The following is a 7775-nucleotide window of genomic DNA, read 5'->3' on the forward strand; positions in this document are numbered from 1 at the left end:
CAAACAAACACGCATTTGTATGACGAAACAATATTTCTATGTAATTCACGATTTTTGCAGTTAATTTCAGCGACTCATCTGCGAAAAAAATATTGAACGTTTCATCTTCAATTCAAAATCACAACGGTTTTTTTTTATTGATTATTGTAAGCAGCGAGTTTTAGCCGCAACACGATGGAGAAAATAAAACACGCTTTACATTCGAAATTATCTCGACTGTCAGAAGATATGTGGGTGTAATATATTTATTTTCATCTTGCCACAGGAACAATAACAAAATATAACGCAACAATATATATAACGACTAGTAATAAGAAGGTCTCTTGTTCGATACTTGGTCAAGGCACATAGTGATTCGCATCACACTATAAAACACTGAAATACAGAGACAATGAAATAATAAATGTGTTACAAGTTGGTAAAAAAATACCATTAGGAGAATAGAACCAAGGATTTCAGATTACAAAGCTGACCTTTAACCTACAAACCGACATGGCCACAAACCACGGTGAAACAACCAAGCTGTCAGGTAATTTCTCTTTAAGGTTACATCTTTTCCTGTGCAGCTTGAAACTTTTAATGTAGCTTCTCGCTAATTACATTCATTTGAAATCAATACGCTTCATCAGATAGTGCTTGTGTGCTGTGCACATTGCTGACAGAATACAAGTCAAACTTGTGCATGAAAATGAATGAAAACCTTGCGATGTCGTGCTTTTGTAGAAGGTGATCGTTTCTAAACCTAAATGATAATCGTGTTCAAACTTGCATCAACATAGCGGATTCTGCTATGTGATGAGGCATCTTATCAACAAATGATACATCCAATATATTATTTTTAAACTATTTATTTAGAAAAGAAGAGTCATTATTCTGGTATCTACGGAGAAATTCATTCAGATGGAATGAAATTTTACGGGTCACAACTCTATTTTACTTTTTTTCTCCATTACGAAACCAACGTGCACGTGTAACAAAGGAAAGTCTGTCATTTTTCATTTTACAAACATTCCATTTACTGTTAAAGTTAAATGAGAGGACAACCATTGCTTATTGTTAATAGCCTGGATTATTGATGTGTGTGTGTTTGTGGGGGAGGGGTACATCCTCTCATGTGCCTACCTGGCTGTGACATATACAATTCTTGTTTCAAATTTATCTTATTTTTCCAATCGCATATTCAGTGCCGACTTTGAGATTATGTTTGCCAAAGTGGATGGGAAAGGAGTTTATATATTCTTCAAGCCTTGTCCCGGGCTAGGATAACACTTTTCCCGAACTAAACATAAGTTGTTTCTTGCATCATTTTCAGGAATTACAACAGCATTATTTCCGCCTCGCTTATTCGAATTGCTATTTTTTGTCGTTACTTAGTGTTGCTTTTCTTCCATTTTCGGCTACTCGAAACGATGAAGAGAGACTCGTAAGACACCCATGCTCAGCCCAAATTCGAACCCGTGGCCCTCACATTCTAACGTATTGTGATAGCCAATTCTCCTCGAACGTCAAAAATCCGTTTTTCTTTACAATATATTTTTCCAGAATTTTTCGCATTTACAGTACTTTATAATGTATACGTGGACAGTCCAGTTAATTAATATTTAACGCTGAAATCTTTTCGTTAGGCCTTTTCTTTAAGTCTGAGAGACACAAAATTCCCTGCATGTGGTTAAAATGTTTGATAGTAAGCAACACTGCTGGTTTCCGAACACTTACTTCGGCTGTACTGCCAGACCCGAATCTGGACTTCAACTCAAACGAGTGTGACACTTTCTGTGAACAGAAGTGTACAAAGCTAAAATAATGCCGACCGCTGGTGACTATCTAGTCCCTGCAAGAAAGTTGATAATTTTGCATGGTTTAGAAATTAGAAGGTGTTACATTTCTGTTGTTTTTCTCTTGCGGAGATATGTTACAGTGAAGGAATAAGTGATTTTGTATTCTACTGTTTTTTTAGTTTAATCAATTTTATGCTCTTAGAGGTTTGTTTGAGTTTTGTATTGTTTCCCTAATTCTTGTTTGAGTGTTCTAGTTTAATCCTTGTACTTAATACAAGTAAAAGCTTAGCGTGTGGTGCCTCATGCACACAACGTTTCTCAGCGTCAGCGTGGAATTTGCTTCTTGCGTAAACATGTTTCCGTCCTCTATGTCATGGTTGTAGCTCTTCAACGTCGCTACTTTATTTTGCACATGATAATTAAGAATATTAATGACATCAATATGGGATATTTATTATATTCGATGATTCACTACATGTGAAGCGTACGGAATGCTCCGTGAAATGCTGATATGCTGCTCAAAACATGTTATTTATATTTTAACAACTTGATAACATATTGCTTTACTTAGCAAAAATAACGTTCAATACTCTAGCGAATACAATTTGAGCGAATGAAGTTATTACGGAATGAATAGGCTACATAAAATTATTACCTTTTTTTAAATTTTGGACCTTCATTCTCTAATGTTTCTTCCGTGAAACATCGGCTGGATGATGTCACGGTTTACAGGGTTGCCAAATTGAAGGCTTCGGCCTCTATTAAAGATGGCCGTGGCATAGCACACACAAACGTAATATTTTAACGATACCTTTATATCGTCACATAAAATCTTGAAAACAAAAAATGATCATAAAACGCCCGTTTGAAAACCGTTAATTTTTGCGGTAAAATAGACAAAGGCCTATTTCTCAACTTCAAATTTTTACAAAAATACGATATCAAACGCAATCAAGATTGCGAAATGAATTATTACGTATTGATTACACATAACAAGGTCACATGACGAAAGCAGTCCATGTAATATCGATCACTTTCTTTCCGTCACATTAGGTTAACGTACAAAACATTTAGTGGGGGCGCTCACAACATTCTCAAACTGATTTCCGTATCAAACTGGTTAAAACGACACCTTACGGTATCAGGGGTCCTGGGATTGAAACTTGACTCCAAAATAAACTCCGATACGGGTATGTTCTTCTTCGAGATATTTCTTGCAAGTGTCCGTTCATTCATTTCATTCTATTATCATCCTAATCAATAAGTAGCAAGAAACTTTCATTTCACCGACAACAAGAATATTCGAAATTAATCGTGGGTGAATTTGAGTCCTTATCTTAGAATATGTTATATTTAATTCAATTTTCTGCATACCTAAGCCTATGCGAGCTTGGAATTTTAATGTCCATTATAAATGGCAATTATTGGTAAAATATAAAACTTTATATATTTACTTTCATAGGACCATTTCACGTTCGGTATCATTAATAGATGATGTTGGTCAGATTGCAACTGATTGAAAGATTACCGATAGAAAGATTATCGTTGTTCCAATTTGGTTTGCCTTCGCGTTCTCCCAGGTTGACACTGCGAGTATAATAGCAACGACAAGGGACATCAACCAGACAGAGAACCAAAGGCATCTGTAAATTGAAAAACTCCTTACCACATGTTAAAATATAACCTAACGTATACTACTGATACAGTATTTAGTGAATACTTACTACTAAAAAAAACACACACATATTTTTGTTATTTTTTTCCTTACTTACTTACTTACTTTCCAGTTTTCTTAAACCCGAAGGCTTATCGCTACAGGAATACAAGCTATCCATCTCTCCCTATCCTATCCAATCTTGCCGATTTCCTTTGGGTTCATCTCATTGTTATATCTCCATCTTCGTCTTGGTATTTCTACTGGTCTCTTACCATCAGGTTTTCCAACAAGAATCCTGTAAACTCTTCCTTCCACTGCCATTCGTGCCACATGGCCTGCCCACCTAAGTCTTCTTGATTTAATTATTACAATAATATCTGAACATGAACAAATATTATGCAATTAAAAATTACATAACCTTCTACACTCAACTGTCTCTTGATCACATTTAGGTTAAAATATTTTTCCTGGGAGTATTTTTATTTATTTATATTTATTGCAATTTCCAGTACAGCAGAAGCCATTTTAAACCGGAAAGACGCAACAGTAAAACAATACCCTAGTGTTAAAAAGAAAACACGAAAAAAGATAAAATAAAATAAAATAAAATAAAATAAAATAAAATAAAATAAATAAAATATAAGCATAAGCAAGCCAAGACAGTACCAAGGTAAATAGATTACTTTCACAATGCATTAATTATGTACATTTTTTTCAAAGTTGGTGATGAAAGACGAATATGAACTGAAAATATCTATTTGGTTTGAGATGATATTAAATTGGTTCGGTAGCCTATGGAATAATGAACGTTGTATGGGTGATAGTCTGGGAGTTCCAGTGTGGAAATTCTCCTCGCTCTGTGTTTTATGCCTGGGCACTCTGATAGAGAGTTCGTGTAGTGGGATGCTACATCTTAGGTTTCCATTAATGATCTTATGTAGTAATTTCATATCTGCAACATATCTACGTGATTCTGAAGTATTTATGTTTACGTTTACAAGCAGATCTCTCTTAGTTAGGTGTCTTAGGCCCGGCACTCTATATCGAACGATGAAGAGGGAAAAGCTGAGAACACCCTTGATCTTGGAGGTATGAGAAGGGGCAGCCATGTTCAAGATGGGTGAACAGTACTCTAGAATGGGTGCCTCCCCCATGGCGCAGTGGTAGCGTCCTTGCCTTGTAATCAAGGGGTCCCGGGTTCGATACCCGGTGGAGGCACAAGTGGTTCGAATCCCACTTTAAACTGTAGGTCCAGTCCCGATTAGCCATACTGTGCATAACGTGGACTTAAAACACCAACTCAAGAACTCTAGAATGGGTGACACAAAGGTTTTGAAGTAAATGGAAAGTACTTTAGGGTTATGGATTTCGGTGAATCTGTAAAGTAAGCCTAGCATACGCATTGCCTTTTTTGTGATGGTTGATATGTGATTATCGAATACCTAGATCTCGGTGTTGTGCTTCTTTTGCTATAGGTATGTCGATGAGTGTATAATTACCTTCAAGAATGTTTTGCTTCAATGAAATTGTTATATAAGTGTATTTCGAAGGGTTTATGGACAGTTTCCATCGCTTACACTCTTCAAAAAATTTGTTTATGTCATTTTGGAGAATTCGCATGTCTGATGGCTGTTTTATTTCTCTCATAATCTTGCAATTATCGGCAAACATTAGAATTGTGCTTGAGATAGGGGAATTAAATAGATCTGTGAGATCATTGAGATATAATACAAATGACTGAGGACCAAGAACGCTTCCTTTATTCACATCAGATATAACAGGAAGCCAGTTAGAATGAGTTCCATGAAATATAACACTTTGTTGTATATTGCTTAGATAGTATTTCAATATTTTTACGTGTTTCCAGTTATATCAAATATGTCAGTTAATTTATGCAGTAAATAATGGTGCTCCACTGAATCAAAAGCTTTGGACAGATCAAAGTACACAACATCAAACTGATCACGATTAGAAATTGCGTTTATGGCATAGGATTGCTTAGAAGACAGATTGGTAAGGCATGATGAATTTGGAAGAAAGCCGTTTTGTGCTGGGTTAATGTAAGGGGATGTGAATTTCAGAAGTCTATTTTTAGATTTTTTCACAGACAATAGCAAGTGTGGAGAGGTGAGAAATGGGCCTGTAGCGTGTACTATCGTTTGCATTGCCAGATTTAAAAATAGGAATGATATTTGATTTATTCCATTGAGTGGTAAAGCAGCCTTCTGAGATGCACCTATTGTATAATATTGCAAGAGAAGTAGCTAGTGAGTGAGCAGTTTTTTGAAGGAAAAAAGTAGGAATATTGTCTGGTCCAGATGCTCGGTGAGAAGAAAAGGACTTAAGGAAGTGCAAGACTTCACCAGATTCTGTAAAGACGGTAGAAAGAGAGTGAGAGCAGATAGATTTGATAGGCGGGTGATCTAAAACATAATTCGAAGCATTTTTCTTTAATGTTTGATTGAATAGTTGAGCTCTATCATTACCAACAGCTGAAATGCCATTGTGTGTTACTTCGAAAGGGATGCGTTTGGTTTGTCTCCGTGAATTTATCAATGTCCAGAGTCTTTTCGGATTAGTAAGGAGTTCATTTGTGACTGGGTTTACATATTCTGTGTATTTCTGTTTCATAAGGTCTTTACTATACTTACGAAGTGATTTGAATGTGTTGTGTGTGTGGGGATTGGGGAAATTTATCCACAGCTGCCATGCTCTGTTTTTGTTGTGAAACAGATGCTGCAAATCTTTATCGAACCACGGGGAAAACTTTTTACATTTCATTGTTTTATGCGGCACATAGTCCTGAATTACTGCATGAATCACGTCCGTAAACAGTTCGACAGCCTCGGTCACGGTCCCTTCGGAAAGCAGATTCCTGTTGAAAAGGTCAATAGCTCGACGGACGGCGTCCCACAACATTTTCTTCCACAGCGGAATCTTATGCAGAAGGGGAGCCTCTCGCTTTCACCGGGATTTTGAAGATAGCGCACAGCGAATCGAGGTCCGATTGAAGCCGATTTAAAGAGGGTGTGACGTCACAGATTTCAAACGAGGACAATATGAATTAAAGTTCTTTTCTTTTCTCGTAATGTACAAGTTGTGTTGAAGAAGACCCAGTCCATGAATAAAATTGTGTATGAACCAGTCTTCGTCTCCAGTGGTTGGTATGCCATTTACAGGATTATTCCACTTTATGTGCATATTAAAATACCCACACAAAATAACTTTGTGGCTAGAAAGAGCTGCAAAAGTGAAATTATAACAACGCTCCAGGAGTTATTTGGGACTCCGCCTATCAGGCAGATAGAAACAACCTATAAGTATTTTTCTACGGTGGTTTGTACTTACTCATATCCAGAGTAATTCGCAGTTTCGTTGTAAATCCAAACGTATTTTGCTGTGCCACTTCTTGTTCACACACACACCATTTCTCCACCACCACCACGCACTTCATGATCTCTACGATAAACATTGAATTGTTCATAGAGGGGAATTTCAACACACGAAACATTATAATTGAGCCAAGACTCACTAAAGCACACACAGTCGTATTCGGAGAACTCAGTCGTCATTAAATCACAGTCCAAAAACTTATTCTTTAGACTCTGCACGTTTTGATAATATAGGTGAAAGGCAGTATCACTTGTCTCTGGTTCAGGCTGAAGTTCGACGTCTCTATACAGCAATAGCAGGAGGAACAGGTGCTGGATCACGCACTTTCTGGCGGAGGTCCCAGCGAGGTTTTCCTCGAAGCTTCCTTGCACACGCTCGCCCCTCGAAGAGTACAAAGCGTTGGAAAAGCACTCAGCGTTTTCAAGTATTTGTCATAGAACTGATCGGCAAACATATTCCCATCGCTAACTGCAGTTTCACAAGGCGGACAACACTTTTTTACTATGCAAATTCGCACTAGTACCAATGCAAAACAGATAAAGAGAAGAGCTACACATTTCGTACAACCTGCAGTCGGCGCCATCTTGTATGTGTAAAAATACTCTTAAACTACGTTCCTCCTTTAATGTAATGGACAAAGTTTCATATCCACATAATACTATAGGCAAATTACTGTTTTGTATATTTAAATTTTTAGTTCCTTAGATATTATACGAGATGATAAAAGTCTATGAAGATAACAGTAACATGCATTTCCTGAATTAAGCCAGCTTTTTACTTCCTCCTTAATATAATTAACATGGAGCAACATGTTATCAACAAATACATTTTGATTATAAACTAACACTTGGTTTCTGCCGTAAGCATTTATTAAATTTTCTCTTTGTTAACTTTCAAACTTATCATTTTAGCTGTTTATCAAAATATGTTAGCATATTTCTTAATTC

The 7775-nt window shown here is 36.7% G+C and overlaps 1 non-coding gene across 1 annotated transcript; it reads left to right on the plus strand.

The window, feature by feature from the left end:
- The first annotated feature begins 4578 nt into the window (after positions 1-4578).
- On the plus strand, positions 4579-4653 carry TRNAT-UGU (transfer RNA threonine (anticodon UGU)). Its single transcript has one exon. It is a non-coding gene; the product is annotated as a tRNA-Thr (tRNA).
- Positions 4654-7775: the final 3122 nt, after the last annotated feature.

Source organism: Lepisma saccharinum, chromosome 9 (genome assembly GCF_977018435.1).
Source record: "Lepisma saccharinum chromosome 9, izLepSacc3.1, whole genome shotgun sequence".
Taxonomy (NCBI): Eukaryota; Metazoa; Arthropoda; class Insecta; order Zygentoma; family Lepismatidae; genus Lepisma; species Lepisma saccharinum.